The sequence below is a fragment of the Typopeltis vanoorti genome, chromosome 11 (assembly GCF_054136105.1).
Source record: "Typopeltis vanoorti isolate ZY-2024b chromosome 11, IOZ_Tvanoo_1.0, whole genome shotgun sequence".
Classification (NCBI taxonomy): Eukaryota; Metazoa; Arthropoda; class Arachnida; order Uropygi; family Thelyphonidae; genus Typopeltis; species Typopeltis vanoorti.
In genome coordinates this window covers 10359780-10378140 of record NC_143559.1, presented here as the reverse complement: position 1 = coordinate 10378140, position 18361 = coordinate 10359780, and positions in this window count along the sequence as shown.

The window sequence follows — 18361 nt, the reverse complement described above, 5'->3', positions numbered from 1 at the left end:
CGTCGCATCGTATCGTGTTTGTTCTGAGTTATCATTCGAATGAAAGTGTTGAATGAAAAAAAAGGACAAAGTTTTAGGAGCCATTTAAACTGGAAACTTAAAATTTGAACTGGAAACTGGTCAACGCATGTCCAAAGCTTCGGTGCCCTGTCGAATCCAGAAAAAAAACTACTCTGAAATAATGCTTAAAAAGATAGAAAGTGGAATGTTTCAGAAGATGAAATCTCCTGAAGATGTACTTGCGCATGTTACAGAGGCAATTTTATATGAATGGTGTGAAATTAAGGCATCATGCAAGCATTTGGAGCTTGGAGATATTCGTAAATCAACTGAGTTGCCCAAGGAATGATAGTACTCCTTCCTTCATCCGCAGAATCCTGTGAAATGGATTTAGTATAATGAATCAGAACAGCATTACACTTCAGTGTTCCAGCTTAAAGAATCTTATGGCAATATCTGCAATGGACTGTCAATTGATTTGTTTGAACCGGAATGTGCAATTGGTAAGTGGTATTTTTCTGGACATATGAGTCACGAAGGGCCATTCTAGTCTCAAAAATTACGGTAACAAATTATATTGGGTAGTCGGTCTCAGTGACCGACTACCCAAATTATACATTTGTTGTGTGGGAAGTTTTGCGCAAATTGCCTAGTCCTGGCGTTGTATATCTTTTCGTAGTACTCTATGGTAATGTCGAATGACTTCACGTGATACTCTATAATTTTGCACTGTCTGTTGTTACAGCGGTGATGCTGGTGGGCTCTTTCTGAAGTTTTTCTAACAACAAAATAATTTATGGATGCATTAGTAAAGTTTATGTGCCTATGTCGCGCTCTTATTAAAGTACTGCTCCAAATATGAACTCATGGTGTCTTTGTAAGGACTGGTATTTTTCAGAGCCAGGAGGCATACTATGTTATACTGATTCAATTTATATTGTATTGATGTTAAACTTGTATTATATTAATTTGAAGTAATTTCTGTTTATACTGTAAACGTGATGTTGAATGTCTGTTCAGATTTCTGTGGTGGCCGTGATTTCTCGTAAAAACCTTAACTTTAGTCTTAAAAAATGCCCACCATAAAAGGATTGTGAAGTTGGCGTGTTATTGATTAGAGTAACAATAAGATTTCTGGACCTATTGAGATATTCGGTGTCAGGTAGCAAGCTGTTGTTAAGGATCCAATATTCTCTACCTTTGTGTGCAGTATGCCCAGGGATAAAGATGTTTAGGAGGATGGAATCATGTTCTGATGAATGAGATGGAAAACGTGAGATGTCCCTTATGAAAGGTATAGCATATGCGGATATATAGCACCTATTTAGTCTTTCCTGATAAACTACTCTGATAGGACCATCTATGCACTCCAGGAGAACACTTTCGTGTGGTGCAGATGTATGAAGACATCAGTCAACTTGTAATTATTGATCGCATCCCGGAGGAGCTCAGCTAAGACCAGACAATGTTCCTGGTATTGGTGTCTTCATCTATTTCAACTGCACTCTGGACCCGCTACCAGTACGAAGTGGTGCTCATTAACATTACCTAAGTGACTTTGGATAAACTGAATTGAAATTGGAAATTTATTTACATTAATGAAGTCGTAGAAATGAAAGTGATGCAATAGTGATCACTTTTTTTGAGACGGTACCCCGTACCAGTACCTTTATTAACAAAGACACGTGATAGATATGAGTACGGATGCGGAATCGTTTTAATTCTCAGTTTTTCCTACCAGCAATGAATGCATACTGGATCCTATTATTTTACAAAACAAGAGCTGGTGGTGATACAATATAATAGGTATAATACAATAGTTATGAAAGGTTAAAGAAAATACTTAAGAATAAAGAACATACTCGTAAAAGTTGAAATAGACTGGAATGCACTGTACAATTGTATTGTACGTGTAACAAACGTCTGCGTCCATAATGGTTGCTATAAATATATACGATACAGTGATTTAAAACGCTATCTATCAGGGGACACATGTAGCCCACAGCATATATTTGAGAGTTGATATTCAACATTTAGAGTAGTACCCTATACTGTAAATTTGATTTGTGAAAAATATTTTTGTTTGCCTTGGAAACTACCAGCCAATTCTAGCCACAGCACAAACCATAATGTATATTATACAGGGTGTTCGGGATAAATTTGACATTTATAATTAATTATATTTTTCCGTAAGTTACATGTATTAACACACACTTCTCTTCATTTAAAAGTTTGGACCCTTCTTCATTCATATACAAGATGTCAGAAAGGATGGATAGCTGGAACCCACCTGAATCATGGAAGAGAATAACTTGTATCATGATGATTCGTGCCCGCCATCAAAATAAGGATATTACGACTGCTGCCCAATGCTCCCTGAATACAGTAAAAACAATCAGGCATGAACTAGAGACTTGCAATGGTGACTACGAGGATGTAGCAAGAAGAAAGATCCCTAGCAGACGATCTGATTGCGTTCGTACAGCAGAATTCCTCGCAAATCTGCAGGAACAGGTGTTGAAGAACCCTGGCATTGGAATTCGGGCTTTGTTCGTGGAGTTGCTAACTGTAGTCAAGCCCTGGATAACAAGGGTAGCCAATGGTAGGCCGTATGTATGGCAGCAGGATTCGGCCCCTTGCCACACCTCTGGGAAAAGTCAAAAATGGTTGTCTGAAAATTTCTACGACTTCACCAGTCCAAATGTTTGGCCTCCAAACTCCCCAGACCTTAACCCCATGGATTATTTTGTATGGGGCGCAGTTGAAAAAGACACCAATCGCACTTCCAGTAATACAAAAGCCCAGTTAATGGATAAAATTAAAACAGTTTTTGCGGCCCTTCCCTGGGAGACTGTAGCATCAGCTTGTTCGAGGTTCCGAAGCAGAATTGAAGCTGTGATCGATGCTAATTGTGGTTATTTTGAGTAAATCTTGTTGATAGTATTGTAATTAACTCTGTCTGTAATGTTTTTTTGTCAATTCATTAAATTTAATAGATACAAAGATTTTCTTTTTCCTTACGAAACTGTCAAATTTATCCCGAACACCCTGTATATAGATAAATATGTGCAATATTATTTGTTCCATGTAGTATACTATTATATAGACAGTTTCTGTAAGGGCGGAAATTGGTAATGCTGTAGCCTTTACCGATTCTGTTGGTTGGGGGGGGGGGAATGGACAGGCTAATGATTTCACAGAAAAAGCATGCATATTTATCTCTTGTTTATTTAAACATTTGTTTCTTGTTGCGAAGTATTCATTATAGGACCCGCATGAAAATAAAATACATTTTTTTTTTTAAATCGCCAACGTGTGTGGAATTGTCAACTATGTTAGCGAATGACTTCGTTTTCTAATTAAGCAACATGAACTAAATCCTAAGCAACAGACATTTGAATGAGTCATTGAATGCTACATAATTTTTATACATCAGATTTAGCTAGCTATAAACATCAGCACCATTTAAACTTTTATTTTTTCGTTCGTTTCTAATGGAGCGATGTGTACTAGTGCGTTTTACTAAAAAAAAAAATGTGATTGCGAATACTGGAAACTTGCTTCTTCGTCTTATATATATATATATATATATATATATATACCTGACTACGAGACAAACAATTCAATCCCTTAATCAATTAAGAGTACGATAATCACGAGCACCTTTAAATGCCAATTCTCGTTTTATGCTAATCGGCACAACAAGAGTGTCGATTCAAATAAAATTGAAGATACCCGATGCGGGAAGTACTAAAACATGTATAAACATCAACACCTGGATCTTGAAAATCGCAGGTTTTTTTTTTTTTTTTGTAATTACGAAACCTATAACGTAGTTTTGAACAGCTTCCCTAGTAGATAAGCTCATAGGATATTACTCTTGTGGAAGTGGAAAGCATTAAAATACTTGAATGCCAATCTTCAGTGTTTTACTTAGCTCACCAACAATCGCATACAAAGTTGGTTTTATAATGATATCTTTAAAAATGGAGCAAGTGTTTAACAACAATTTCTTTTTGTAACTGACTAGTATCCCTTGAGGCATGATAGCTTCGGGAATGTCTGCCGGGTATTGCACCAATATAATACTACAACTAAGTTTTCTACCTTTTGATCAGTTTTTGACGTTGTCTTTAATTCCGTGTACATATTAATACTAACGAACGAAGCAATATTAAAGGGATAAAAATCCTATGTTGTTATATAGCCAGTATTGGCTTTTCATTTTAATTAAAGAACGAAGCAATGGTAACAGTTTTCTTCAAACTTCTTTCGAATGTAGATATCAGTTGCTTGAAACATCTTCCTTCGCCTCATCTCTTTGTGGAGATTTATTTATTTTTTAAATGACAAAGGGAGAATAAAGACTAGTTGGAGCATTTGAATGTTTACGAAAAGCCTCTAAAAACAGTATTGTCTAATGTTGAACCAAATGATAGATGTTTTAATTGAATTAAGGAATAAATCACAAAACATTAGGTCTACCTATTCAGAAAGAAAAGTAAATTATGTGACAATTCAACTATTAACTCGCTGCTGACGCTACCATCTAGTTCAGTGATGGCGAACCTATGACACGTGTGTCAACACTGACACATTTGAGTGTTTCAAGTGACACACCTTGGATGTTGAAAAATATTGGTATTCTGATGAAAAACTGCGATAAATCGTGTAAGATCGCTCTCAGTTAAGGCGAAGGTAGGTTTGTTCATTGAAAGAACTTTCTACTAGTAGTCAGCAACTGAAAAGTCATTAAATGTAATGTAAGTTTGTAATTTCAGTTTATTAAATTAATTGTATAATATGAATTCATAGATTTTATATCAATGTCCTATTAAATAAATAGCCTAATATGATAAGTCACCATCCATGATTATGTAGTTACATTTATAATGTATGCATGCAAGTGGCACATCAACAAGGTCAATATAAAAAAAAAAAGATACACCTGGGTAAAAAAGGTTCGCCATCACTGATCTAGTTGGAAGTTTGTTTCACCAGTTGGCGTGTCTTCTCTCCAATTGTTCTGTCAAGTTAGTATGCTGATAGTTAACATCAGCATACTAAACTGCACGAATCAACAGAAAAAATTGGAGAAAAAAAAATATTACAGTCAGTGTCACACAAAAGCACTGATATTCCAAGAAACGGACGCTTATTTTAAAACAGGAAGCTACTAAAAATTAAAAGCATCACCTTTAAGTTCCAGCAACAACGTTATAACATTCTGAAAAGTACAAGGATTTGTGCCACAGCTTAGTAGCAATTCGTTTTACATAAACTGATGTGATTTGAGTAAAGAAACATTGCTATTATGCTGCATAAATGACATCTGTACACACCAACGAACATTTTCAAAGTCCTTACTCGCATGCATTTAGGTTCAGTTTATTTTAATAGTGATTAAATTTGCATTTTTGTTTCTTTTTTGGGGGAAGGATGTTGGTTATAGTCAGTGTTCCGCCCCAACGTCTAGTAATCTAGGACCTTCTTAGATTAGAGAAAAAAAAATTTGTCTGATATAAGCCGAAACATAGCAAAAAAAAACTATCTTTTTTTTTTTTTTGCAAATCTCGGTTTTCTGTATATTCGTATATTTTTCTGTATAACTACAGATATGTAGTTAAGTACATTGATGTTTAGCAGAGCCAAAGACTGTTTCTACTCTGACTACAGACTGGTGGCTTTTTCTAAATGTCAGCAATAGAATACAATAAAGATCTCTTTATTGTTTCAGAAAATACAAGTGTGTATGTACACACAAATACACACACTTTACGAAAGCGTATATAAAGCTCATTCTAATGAAACCATTCCCGCACATTATTATTCAGATAGAAAGGAATTAAGGTGTATAGTGATAACTACGTGCTGTTGTGTCAATGTGTTAAATAAAAGTGGAAGATCAATCTTCAATGTAGAACACCTCTCTGTATTAAGATCAAATTCAGGTCCTCGTGATTTTGCAACAAGAGCAGTGAGCGACTTTCTGGTAGCTACATGGTATCCGTTAAGAGCAGTATTCCAGTTAATAAAATTGTCTTCATTTTATCTCGGAAGCAATCAACAAAAAACGCATATCAATAACAATTTCTACTTTTAATAAAAAAATTTTACAGATATCATTAAATGACTTTTTAAAAAAATACATATAAATACGTACATCTAAAACATATCGGATCTCGCAGAACATAATTGAACAATCTCTGGTAAATTAACAAATTCTTTAAAAATAAACCTTTCAGTCTTAACATATACCAATAGTATAAAAAGGTAGTTAAACGTCAATATAAAAAGATCTTTAACAAAATTGACAGTCTGAATATCACAGCATATAAACGGAATGCCCTGCAAGAATGAAGCAGTTGCATCTTTTATTTAAAATCTACTTTCAATGTCTCTGATAAACCGATTTCTCGAATCCTCATTAGAATTAATTCCTGAGAATCTTCCAGCTTGAGGAGTAGATCCACTTGTCTGCTTTCGTACGCTACCTAAGATCGAGACATGAATGATGGTTGCTAAAACTCCGTATCCGACTGCCATTCCGATTATGAATGGCACCGTGGACTTCGACCATTGAGGATATCCAAAACGTGCAATCACGTATCCTAAACTTAGAATGATTAGCGCTACAAGATGGACCCCTAACAATTTCGCTGGGAATACTCGTCTAAGTTTTGATGAACAGCTTCTCGTGGTAGGTTCAGAATCACTTTCAGCAACACTTTCTGAACCTGCTGGAAGTGGTTCTGAACTACTTGAACTAGAACTACTTTCAGCATCACTCTGGGTCACTTCACTCAAATCTTCTCTGCTTTCTAGGATATGAACAGATGGTTCATCTTTCCAGGTAACGCGTTTTCCGGACGACTCCGTGTTACTGAACTTCGTTAATGTCCGTCCATACCTATATCTTTCCCATTTTATTAATGCTTCCGCGGTTTCAAATTTTATTTCACCCTCGCTCCACCTCCTGCAAGGTGATCTTTTCATTCTGCTTGATGAAGGTAGCGAAGCACTACGCTTTCTTTCTCTCATTGATTGTAAGCTTCCTACATTTGATTGAGATTCGGTTGTAGTATAGACTCTTTCCTTTAGATTCTCCACTGCAGCTTCTAGATCTTCCAATGTAGCAAAAGTTTTTAATTTTAAGTTGGATCGACCCCTAATATCACTATCAACTGAATGCTCTTCCAAGTTTCTTTCACGCTCTTGATAAGTTGTTTTCCTTTCAGTAAAATGTTCTCCTATTTCGGTTTTTGTATGATCATCGGAGGGTCCAGGACGAATGGCTTCTTCCTCAGGGGCATCTAACTGTGATACAAGTTTGTATCCACTTGTACCTGCTATGGACGAACCAGGGGCATCTAATTGCGATACGAGTTTGTATCCACTTGTACTTGCTATGGACGAACTCATTATTGCACTGTAATAAACAAGAAAGTCTTTAGATGGATAGTTAAAAGAAATTCCATACGTTAATATTCACAGTAGGTTATAATTGAGTACTTTTATTTAAATCAAAAAACACAATGTAGTCAAAATCGAATACAGAATTTACTGCGTCTAAAGACGAATTAGACGCACATGCTTTTATTGTGGGAAATTAAATATTTCCTGTTCTACGGTCTTATTAGGGAGAAAAGGGTAAAGAATTTTTTTTTTCTTTTGGAGTGTATATGTACCGAGTAGTTATTTTCGCTCTTCAGCTTGCTACGATTCTAATCCCATTATGACATTGATGTTTGAATACTTGTGGTTGGTAATTTAATATTGCCGCAAAACCTGTTTATCGAAGGTTAAATGTCTAGAAAGTGACGGTGGCTCTGGATTATCTAATTCTTCTTAGACCTCCCCAAAAATGGGGTTAATGCGACATGACTTGCAACGTCCCTTTAAGCAAATATTTGAACTATACATGCAAATAAATTTTTATTTAAAATACAACGATAACGAAAATCATCTTTAATCATTGGTATGAATGAATTCATAATTACCTAAAAGGTGCTACTTTTCTATGGAATAAGTAAAGATTCCCACAAGCAGAAACGTCTGCTAACACTAATCAATAAAGTACCTTTTTACAATTGCATGTGTTCCGCAGTAGGAAATTCTTTCGCAAATATTTCAGTGCAAATTTCAAGAAAATAAGGAAGTTATTTTCTGTGCAAAATGATTTGAAAAATATATTAAAAACGTTTATGGTTTACAATAAGAGTTACTGAAGGTACACGTTAAGTTGGACGTTATTTATTCATAATTTTAGCGAACTCATTAGCACCTATTTGGGCATTGTATGCCATTCAATGAGTCGAGTGCTACCTTACGAAAATTTCCTTTTTCCTCCCTTCTGTTGAAATAACTTCCCTGGTTAAATGAACCGAGAGATTTCAGCCAAGATCAGTTATCTCGAAAACTAAAAATGTCAAGCGTTTCTCTTAAGCTATCATTTTATTAAAAGTTGAGGCTTAATGAGGTCCATCTCGGTAATGATTCTAGTGAAATGTTAATGGCTTTCAGAAACAACTCGAGTCATCTATTTGCATATGGTTCGAAATGGCAAAATTCACTCGAGGGAACGCTTATTCCAGAAGAAACAGGGAATCAAGGATGAACAGTAATCTTTCATATACGTTTACGCAAATGTTCAATAATGCAAGGCTGTTCGTTACAGCCTTGCATTAATGAATCTCGAATATTGAATTACTGAAATACCAAATTCAAAGATTTCTATTTAATATATTTTCTTAGAAAATTAAGTATTTTAATCGCTTACTTAAATATCACTTAATTACTATCAAAAACATGTTTCATATTCCTTAGATGGTTCTATCGCAAATAAGCAATATTTGATTCACTTACCATCGAAGAAATAAACGCTTTGACGAGAGAGGACGCGGCTAACAACCTTAACCTGGGCGATTATTGCATGTTCAGTGTTATATTTACATAGCACACTATATTACGATTGATTATAAAAACGAAGATCTTTCGAAAATGTACACTTTTTTTTTTCCTTTATGTAGCGGATCCTGTTAGCTAGATAAGACATGTCCGAGATCTTGCAAAATAATTCCCGGAGATTTATAAAAATGTGAAGATCATACTATTATAACTGTCAGTAAAATCGTCCTATTATATAAGTGACGGGAACCTCAGATTGTTTAATGACTGTCAACCATCTGCAAAAATTAGTCATGATTAAATAAATAAATGAAATACGTTGCAGGGGGGGAATAATATGAATGTTCCATGCCATATTATTTTGGAGAGGAAAAAAAACTTCTTACCTTTTAAACGTATTTTCAGTATTCACTCGTTATATTAGCTGTTGGTTTAGTTTTTCATGAATCATATTGCATACAGTTAGCTCAAAAGGCACTTTATCTTACGAGTAAACACACTTCGAGGTTATGAGTCCAATGACATTGAAAATAATACATTTTTTAATCTTTTGTAACTGGGAGGAGGGGGATAATGCTTACTTCCCTGTATGATGACGATCACGAGAATCAGTTTGCCAATTTTCTTATATTCTTCCCTCCAGGGGAGGGGACAATTACAATTGTCCAATAGTGTGAGTTGTTGTCTCATTTTAACGACAAACTGCAAAAAAGTTCGAAACTAGTTGTCAGAAATATCAGACAAACTGTCTTTTTATCGGATTATTATTTCCGATTATGTAAATATTTAGTACCAGAATTTGCAACTGCGAATATGTATCGTTTGTTGGCTAGCTGAAAATACAAAATATGATACTTGCAAAGTAATTATCTCCACGCACCTTTCATTTTGAACTTAAGATTTTAAATTGACCATCAACTAAACTGATACAATTAATATCGAAGGTGCTTTTGAGGAATTAACCAGAAAAAATCATGACATTCAAAGAGCAAAAAACGTAATCTACATTGCAGTAATCTACGAGTAAAAAATTTGAGAGGATTTTTTTTCAAATAGTGTTGTTTTCTCAAAAAAATGTGGGAAATTTCTTACATACTCGTATAAGAACAAAACCGAGTTGATATGCTTAACGAAATGTGGTGGAGAAGTCCGCTGGAAACTTAAATCACTTCATATGTTTAAGAAATCTTTCTGATTGAAATAATCGATTTAATTAGCATGGATTTTAAGATGATATCAAATATTTGGCATTTATGTTGCCGCACCTTTGGCTGATCTCAAAAAAAAAAAAAAAAAAAAAAAGACTTCACGATATTACTGTAGACCATACAACATTTTAAAAAATTTGCATCAATAATGATTATGGATTAGTGTTGTTAAAACAGCTAACTCATCTGCATGCAATTTCCATATAACAAAGCAAATATTATAAATATAAATATACGCTATTCATGACATTCTCTAACATTATGTGTGATAGTATTATTTGCCACACATTATAAACTACTACTGTATATATATATATATATATATATATATTTTTTTTTTTTTTTGTGAATTCAAGTCTCTCATCATAAATTGTCATTACTCCAAAGACAGAACGCGCTTCCACGGTTAAATCCCCCCCCCCCCATCACTGGTGAATGAAACACTGTGGGAAATAGCCAAGAACTTGTTCTGCTTTCACATTAAATTAAATAAAGTGATATCAGAAGGAAAATACAATATCTTTATCCGAAATTTTATTTGTAACTATAACACTGATGAGACATTAAAAAAAAAGTATAACGCCATTAAATTTTTAAACTTAATTATTTAAAGATGTAATTTAAAGTTAGTAATTTATAAGATAATTAATTTATTTATCAATCTTTTGAAGTTAGTAATTAAACTTAATCTATTAGATCAAGTTGTATTATACTGTCGAGTTCTGTCGCCAAATACTCAAATAAAAATCTTTCTATTCTAGGAATCATTAATTCAAGTCATTAATTGTGAATTCAAGTCTCTCATCAATGGCCTTTTGAGTATAGAAATGACGCTGAAATTAAGCAGAGAGAAAGAAAGAAAGAAAAAAATAATAAAAGATCGAATTAAATAGTGTTAGAGGGGAGAAAGAGGCCTCTGTTGACCCACCGGGTACTTCTGAAACGGTCGTTTGACTTCTCACTCATTAAAGAAAAAGTCCCAAAAATGAAAAATACACTAAAAACCTAACAAGAGTAAACAGATAAAAAGAATATTAAAAATACTATAAAAACCAGCCCACGAAGTATAAAAGCTTGTAGAACCTAATAAACGGATAAAAAGGGCGGGATCTCCCAGGCAGGGCTTAAGATCCCTCGATGTTGACTTTCGCAGTGCTGGTTTGTTCAGTCCAATCCCCCCCCTCCCTACATTGGAATAAAATGAAATTAGACTAAAATGACAAAACTAATAAAATCTGAGTTAAAAATGTCATAAAAACAATAATGCTACAAACATATGCACACTTTAATAATCCCGCCCCCCCCGTGTAATCTGACATATAGTTGGTGGCCTACACCATCTCCTTAGGAACCGTTCTTCGCCCAAGAGGTATCTTTCCTGCTCCAGCAATCGATGGAGATAGGCGGAGAAGCAGTTCCTAATTCGAAGATAGATTCTACCTTCCTCATTGAGGAGATCAATGTTATAAAATGTGATATTTTATAACATTGATGAGAAAAATTAGGCATTTTTTTGTTTTTTCTCACCGGTGAATTACCACCTCAGAGAAAGTAGGAAAGCACTTCAGCCAGCCTTCGCCAAATGTGCTGCACTGGTATACGGCACATGGCATACTTCGCAAAAGGGGTCAATATTGGGGTCGGGGACAATATTGCAATTCTACTAGTTTCTCCGTAAGCGATTCTCAAAGCCAAATCCCGGTGAAAAGATTGTCCCCAGCTTTTTGATGTTCGTCAAGAGCACCTCTTTATTCGTACCCAGATCAGGCGTTTCAAAACCAAAGCAATAGAAAAGTTTCCAATACAGTTGTTTTGGGCTAAGCTGAAGCACCCGAACCCCATCTGTAACAAATCTTTTTAGTGTTTCACATATTGTATAGTACTACTCTGGCACAATCTCTGCACATGGTCAAGCATGGTCAGTGGTCCAAAAACAGGGTAGGAAATATCCAATAAATTATTTAATTTGTTTGCCAGATGGGTGATTTGATGCCAATGCTTTCCTCATCGTTCGAACAGTGTCAGTGATATAGGAATATTTCAAGATCGGCAGGGCAAACCCGATAGTGGGGGGGGGGGGAAGCCCTGCCTATTGAGTGTTTCCTGTGGCTCCAGAAGAAGTCGATGAGCTGTCTGCAAATGACTATCTTGTGCATCTGTGATGTTTGTTAAGTTGATTGTGTGTAGCAGCATTAGTATTACGTTTATTTTAATGACTGCTGATTTAACGTTGAAAGATAAATAATTTGGTTTAAAGGGATGAGTTCATCACGACAGGAATTGAGTAGTTTTTGTGGCGGTAACACAGAGGTCACAAGGAAAATAATTCCTAAAATTATTAATGGTGTCAAACCATACGGAAGATATTGACCGGGCCGAATTTTCCAAAACTTATGATTTTCGTTTTGTCTGGATTTGCGTGAAGACCACTGAGCACACTAAACTGTCGTAGTATGCCAAAGAAAACGTAAATCGAATTCGGAATCCCGAAGGGTTCCAACAATATTATCATCACACGCGACAGTCTTGCTCTGTTTGGAGCCCATAGGCAGCGGAATTCCTCTCACTGAGTGAAAGTCGTCAGTTTTATTTAAAAAGATTGTTCTAGTACTAAAGAGAAAAGACGGGGACTCAGCACTCTGGTAAGAGAATGGGTTCAGAGAGAGAAACCCGTTAATGGGTTGGGTTTCTCTCTCTGATGATGTTATAACATCTATCGAGAGATACATGTTATATTGTAGATGTTTTTGATTATTCCCCTTACGCAAGAAGCCACACACACTTTCTCTAGGATATAGTGCAGCAAGTTGTGCTTTGCACTATCGAATCCTTTTTTCCGAATCACTGACACGAATGCCAGTGATAGTTCCATGCTCGTGACGAGGCGAATAAGATTTCTTATCAGAAATAGGTTTGAGTCCCATCGACCTACCGGAAATCCGTACACTTGAGTACTAGTAAGCACATTTCCCATGCCCAATTTTAGACGATTACACACGACTTTTGCGAATAGCTAGTAATCCGTATTGGTCAAGGAAATGGGCCTCCAGCTACCCACACTATTCAGGTCTAAAAATTGTTTCAGGGATAAAAATTGTGTACCCACTAACAAATCAGCAGGCACGTGTCCTGTAGATAAAAATGTATTGAAAATCGAGACCATAATAGGCGAGATGATATTACAGACAGACCGATAAAACTGAACATCTAGGTCCATTTAGACCGGGAGTTTCCTGAGCTTTAGTTGTTTGTAAGCTCTCGAACAATTCTGAAAGAGCTGTTTTACCTTGTTTTTAAAAGTGGCCCATGCGTCCCAGTCCCCGTGGGCGTTCTTCCATTTGTCGTATACAGGGGCGAATGTTGGTCTTGAAATTCACGCTTGCTCTTGTTATCATTCAGGGAATGAGAGGTGTGATTGAAGTCTGATTAGCGGAATAATGAATTACTGACCATTTAAAACTATGTACAGGTAACCCTCGTATAACGCGGATGTCAGGTTCTGCAGAAATGCAGCGTTACATAAATCGCGTTATGCGAGTCTCAGATCACATAGAAAAAGTAGGGTTATGTTCCGAAATCGTTTTTTTTTAATTATATAAACAACAATGACATATTCAACAAAAATATATTTTTATTTAATTCAGTAATTCATGTAAATTAAGAAAACATATAAACTATGAAACAAATACATAATATAAAAGTATAAAAATTATAAATTGTACTTAAACTTCATTGCACATGATGCAATTTTAGGCAAAATAAAATAGTGCATATTTTAATCTTTCATAGCACGAGGATTTGAGGATTGGTTAATAAACACTGGTTTTGCCATGTAATCAGCTGATGCATTACTACAAAACAGTAGAGTAATTCTATCTTTGGAAACTTTGAATCCAGGAGCTGATCTTTCATTTTTCGAAATATAGGTGCGTTTTTGCACTTTTTTCCAATATAACCCGGATTCATCCGCATTGAACACCTGGTCTGCACTATAAATGTTTATAAACTTTGAGAGTTTTTTGTTTAATAAGATTTCCATCCGTACTAATTTTCTTTTCAGGTGCAATCTTCTATCGAAATCATTAGAGATTTTTCTATTAGAATATCGCGTACACAAGCAACGCTTGTGTACGCGATATTCTTGTGTACGCTTTGCACTTATCGTTGACCCAGCAATAAACACTTTCTCGGATTTTATGTTCATTTTGTTTGATTGTTCGAATTGTTGATTCATTTAAATTCAAAGTCTCTGCAAAACCTACTGTTTTTTCTCCATTTTTCAACCGATCCAGGATTTTGAATAATTTTCTTCTAGAGCAATTAATTTTGTTTTCAATATTTGTTTTTCCCTTTCGTTGCAGTTTGTGGCCATTACTATAAAAATAATTTTTTACACAAAAAAGCAAACATTACATATTGTATGTAACTCACCAGAAAATAAAGTGCTCAGCTTGAGATGAACACACTTATGATTTTTAATGCACTTTCCTGGCAGAAACGGGGACAATTGTCCACAATAAACGTTTTATACGGTAAACAATTGAAGTACATGCGTGCTAAAGGGTATTTCCCCTAATATAAATTCGCTACTTATAATTACATACGGGATACAAGCAGACACAAATTTAACGAAGATAAAATTTGATTTTTAAGTCGCACGGTGAAAAACATATGAAAAGATAAAGGGCTACTACAATTTGTAGACCGTGTTTTTATCAAAACCGTGTTGTATAAGTACCGCGTTCAACAAGGGTTACTACAATTTTAGACCGCGTTATATCGAAACCGCGTTGTATAAGTACCGCGTTATACGAGGGTTACCTGTATTTAGAAATTTATGTAAATTTAATCATACAAATACAACATTTATTTTACAAATGATATTCTATATTTTTCAATTTAGCTACTTGAATACAAATTCTATCCTACAGTTCTTCTTTATGAACTGGTCAATAACATCGTCATAAAAAGTTGGTTGTAACTTAATTTTCCGAAGCAACACGCACACTTGTAAAGGCTGGCTGAAGCTCATTGGCTAGAGCTACTTTGACTGCGTATGGCCCGTGTTTAAGCAACAGGGTGAGATGACGTGGAGGGAGCGGAAATGGCTATGCGCGCGCATGAAATCACAGTGCTGAAGCGAGGACCTGAATGCTCCCACAACCGAGGAAGCCAAGGTAGCTTGACGAGCGTCGGCATTCGATGCACAACGCAAAGCTCAATTATTGCCGCGCAAGCTTAAGACGTCTTCTGTCTACAAAAATAAAAGCCTAAATGGAATGCTTATAAATGCTTGCATTTATTAACAAATAAATATTACTTCTTTCTCAATTAATGAGCTTGTGCAGCCAGCATACCAAGCATGGAGAATTCGCCATAGCAGTTGTAAATCCTCGTTATACATTTTCGGGAAGTTTGGAGGAAGTTCTCAAGGTTATTTGGATGTATCACCCACCTGTTAACTATTGAACTCGTGGTTCTAAGTTTCTGGAAATGTAAACACGATCGATTCTGGTTGAGACACCTCCTCGTGACCATGTGGTACCCATTTTGCCTGGATTATACTCCCTCAAGATGTCAATGAGGTAGACATTATCGCAGCGGAGTTGCAGTTCCCTAGAGCCACCCGACCAGAATTGTTATTACCGCCAACTTTGTCATATCGTGTGATTGCGATACAGTTCCAGTCCCTCGCCACACGATGATAGTTCCAGTCCCTCGCCACACGATGATAGTTCCAGTCCCTCGCCACACTCCGTAAAAATAGGGTTCTAGAGACTTGAAGAACTGCATTGCTGGTGGATATTATTAAGAGCATAAACATTGAGGAAGTGGATGGTTCTATCCCCAAACTTCCAGTATATAGCGACTAGACGTCATGCAACATCTTTTTGTACAGTGAAAAACCTGCCTAGAATAGGCTGAAGAACAAGGATTCCCACCCCACCCCTTGCGTAGCGCTCTCAAAAAAACACCGGAAGCTTCTGATAAAGTTTTTAATGTTCCAAAACTGATAAAAATGCGTCTCCTGCAGAAATAGTACATGAACCTGATGAAGTAAAAAATAGTCTCCAAACAGCGCGCTGTGCGGAGATACTCGTAGATCACAAACCGTTGATATTCAGAGTGGCAACGCACAAAGGGGAATTGTTAGTAATGTTAAAAAAAATTTCGATGGTACCCCCCCTTTTTTTACTATTTCGATTAATGTCTCATGTAAGTGTGTTATGTCCTCTTCATGAAGACCCATGTTTGAGGCTAAAATGGAGTACTTAAATGAGTCTAATGACACAGTTGATATATCGGTTATGGAGAGAGTCGACCATTCCACGTTAACATGGGGATCGACCGTAACCTACTTGTTGAAAATGTAAAATATTGGTTCGCCGAACCTGTCGATTGCGGTGAGGAGCCTTTCCATTCACCAGATGTTCCCCGGAAGGAGTGAATTATGACTGCTCTCCCCGTGATTGTACTCAGAATTGAAGGGGTGTTTCTTTTTTTATTGTACTCTGGCGGGAGAAGACAGCTCTTCCACGGAGGTAGATACTGTGTTGACTGGTTGTCTTTTTGATTTTATATTTTCTTCCTCTGCTTGATCTTTTGTTGCCGGTTCTTCAACTGCTGTGTCAGTTGAAGAACCGGCTTTTGCGGGGGAACTTTTGGATTCCGTTTTGCTTTTTCTTGGTTTTTCCAAGCGACGTCTTTGTAAATTCTACCCGTTTCACTCCTCAGAAGCAGCTGTCGTTGTTGGTAGCGATGGAAATTCAGGAGCCCTGTTTGTCTGCTCTGACGTGTTCGTGATATCTGAATTAGCCGATGGGGAGAGTTGAGAGTACTTCAATATCACCCCCCCCCCAGCCGTTTTGCCGCTGTTGCGATACGGACACGTGCTGATCTTTTGGTCTAGTTGCTGACATTTTCTGCAAGGGCTATTGCAGTGCTGTGTCCAGATTCATTACAATTGCGACATTTGGCTCTAATACACTCCGCTACTAGATGGTCATAGAAGCCATACCTAAAGCACTGCCACCCGACATTTGAATAACTAACCATAACCCTTGCAGAATCAATTATTAGTACAAAATTTGGAAGAGGAATCGTCATCTCCATAATGAAGCTAAGGAGATGAAGAGCCCTTTCCACTCCGATTTATCGTTGTCATTACCTTTCTATTTGAATTGTTCTAAGTAGGCTTCCGATCAAGACTCAGTTATTTTGGCCTGGGTGCATTTAAAATCTAGCAAATTGCCTCTCGTATCTATATTCTTGACTACTATCTGAAATCTTCCCACACCATATGGAGTAAAATCATAAATATTTATAGATTCCAGCTTCGCATAAAACTTGCCATACTACTGTTTTCTCTATCTTAGGGTCTATTTCATAGCCTATCGTTCTTGTCCTAGGCAGGAGCGAAGCCATAACTAATTTTAAACTGCATAATTTAAAATAAAAGGAAGAAAGTAAGCGTAGTGGTTAGAATCATTACAATGTATCTCGTAGGAAGAAGTCCTACCAGCAAAAATAATTCTGTAGACCCGAGAGTCTGGAGCCTCCATAGCTCAGTCGGTATAGACCATCGGTTCCCATCTGGTGGTACGCGTATCTCCTGGGATACTCGTTATTGACTTTAGATGTTATTGACGTGTTATTAGTTGTTATTGACTGAGTATAAGTAAGTGCATTACATTAAGATAGGCACTGAACAAAAGTGTCAGTATTTAAAAACAGCTATTTTAAAAACAAGGGGTACAATTTATAGAAATGAGTTTAAAAGGGGTACACAAGTGGAAAAAGGTTGGGGACCACTGTAGATGAAGCCCTTTAGTCGGAAAGACTTGGGTTCGATTCCCATACATGACGTGAGAAAACTTTACCTGGTCTTTTTCAACTAAAGGTGAGTTAACAGGTCTCATATGGAGATGGAGGATTTTTCTCCCGGTAACTCGGCTTTTTCACCCCTCAAAAACAGGCATACCGGTCTCGTGAACACACACGGCTACAAACAGAACACACTGGGGAGGCATAGGACCAACCACCTTATCCTCGAGACGGTCACGGTTGTGAAGTCCACGCTAAAGGGCTTCAGTGGTTCGTAAAAAGCTGAAGACAAGACCCGAGAGTCTACTATCAAAATCCCGTAGGTCTGAAAACCTACCAGCAAAAATAATCCTGTAAGTATGAAAACTTACTAGCAAAAGAATCACTATACAAGAGAAACTCAGTATAGTTCAACAGAATAC